Below are 2,189 nucleotides of genomic sequence, written 5' to 3'. Positions count from 1 at the left end.
CTGGGAGGGATTGGGGGCAGGAGGAAAAGGGGACGACAGAAGATGAGATGGCTGGATGGCATCACCAACTCGATGGACGTGGGTTTGGGTGAACTCCGGGAGTTGGTGATGGACAAGGAGGCCTCGCGTGCTGCAATTCATGGGGTCGCAGAGTCGGACACGACTGAGTGACTGAACTGGACTGAACTGAACTGAACTGAATCAATTTTTCAAAGATAAAAAGACATATTTTCTTGGCAAAAATTACAGTTTTTCAATTCAACAAATACTTATTGGACATTGACTTTTTGGAAAGCATTGAGCCAGACATTATAGGAAAAACAGATGAGCAAGACACAGACATACCTGTAAGGAAGAAAGAAAAATAAGTTGGGTGCACAGGTAGGCATGAAGAAAAGTGTTGTAGAAGTACAGAAATGAGGTTTAAGAGAACATAGTCAAGAGTTTGCAGTCAGAAATAGCTCCAGGCATCTTTCTGGCTGCTTGCCTGCTGGTTCAGTTGGTACAGAATCCACCTGCAATGCAGCAGACCTGGGTTAGATCCCTGGGTCAGGAGATCCACTGAAGAAGGAAATGACAACCCACTCCAGTATTCTTGCTTGGGAAATCCCATAGATAGAGGAGCCTGGCAGGCTACAGGACACGGAGTCACAAGAGTCAGACACAATTTACCACCACCAGCTTTTTGACTGTGTCTTGAAAGAAGGATGGGATTTCAACAGGCTGAAATTAAATGATAGGAAGTATGGCTTGTGCTAGAAAATAACTTTAACAGGAGGTAGAACTGACCAAAGTACAGGAATCATGATGGAGAGTAGCAAGCGTGGAGGTTAGAATTAGAACAACCTGAAAACGCATGTGTGAATGTTTAGCCAGTCCTAACCCCTTACGTCACACATAAGGAAATTGCATCTCAGAGATTAATTGTCATCCCCATGTTACACAGTTAATGGCTGAGCTGAGGTGCCCCTCAGCAACCCAGCTTCCCAGGCTGGTTCAGTTTCCATTATCTAATAGTTGAGAACACAAAATGGATGAAATTGAATATCGTACTCAGGGTCTTAGTTTTCCTCTGTTAGAAGTGATATGACACTGATAAACCTTGAGCAGCAGAGAATCCTCATCAGGGATGCAGACATCAGATTTAACCAGCACTGTAAGAGGAGAGGTAGAGGCTAAAGGCAGGGAGACAGGCAGGGATGTTGCTGACATTGCTCCCACCTGAACCAGAGTGGTGGCACACGAATGCCTTAGATGGGACAGATATGAGGGGCACTGTGAAAGGACAACCAAACCATTGGGAAGAAAAGCAGAGCAGGAAAATGAGAGGGAGTAGTGGAGAGTAATTGCTTCTGCCCTAAATCTGTGTTATTGTTATTGTTATAAACCCATTATTAATTCCTGTTTGAATACAGAAGAGACAGAGTAGGACAGAAAGAACCCTGTGCTCCATCCCAGACCTGTGCCGACTCTTCACAGTGTCCAGCAAGTCACTTCTCTGAGCTCGTGCTGTCTCCTGTAACAGGAGGCCTTGTCTGGATGATGTCTGATGCCCCTTCCAACTCTGTGACAGTGGTTCTAAATCTCAGCCGTGAGATGACACACGGGAGCCAAGGTGGCTGCCAGGTGGAAAGATGCTTCCACCTGGAACAAAGCTGGTGCACACATCTTTGGAGCCGGAGGGTTTGAGGAGGAAGAAGTCGCTCTCCTGTCTGAGCTCAAGGAGAATTCTGCTTGGCTGTTTGTCATTCTCCCCGAGCTCAAGTTGAACACATGGCCTGATGAGGTGGCAGAAGAGGCTCCAGAAAGGTGTGCCTTGGCAGCTTGCCTCTATGCAGCAGGGTTCAGAAATAGCACACCCAGTGCAGAAGGCTGTCCTGGTGCATGCCCTCCCTGATGGTTCTCTCAGCAAGCTTTTGAGGTGTCACCTGCCATGGCAGGTACTCAGGCAGGGCGCTGTCTGTCCTCAGAGCTCAGGAAAAGGCTGTCTGTGAGGACAGCCCACTAAGCACCAGGCTTTCTGGATGCTGGGGGAGACCTTTTACTTTTTTGCTCCTTTATCTGTAGATTGATGTCAGGAACCTGCGACTAATGGACGCTTCACACCCAGCCCCCCCTGTCTCCTGCATCCACTCTGCCGACTCCCCAGCTTCAAACACACATTCTTCTGAGTAGCTTTTCTGCTTCTG

This window comes from Bison bison, unplaced genomic scaffold, assembly GCF_000754665.1.
Source record: "Bison bison bison isolate TAMUID 2011002044 unplaced genomic scaffold, Bison_UMD1.0 scf7180017864519, whole genome shotgun sequence".
Taxonomy (NCBI): domain Eukaryota; kingdom Metazoa; phylum Chordata; class Mammalia; order Artiodactyla; family Bovidae; genus Bison; species Bison bison.
This window is presented reverse-complemented; position numbering follows the sequence as displayed.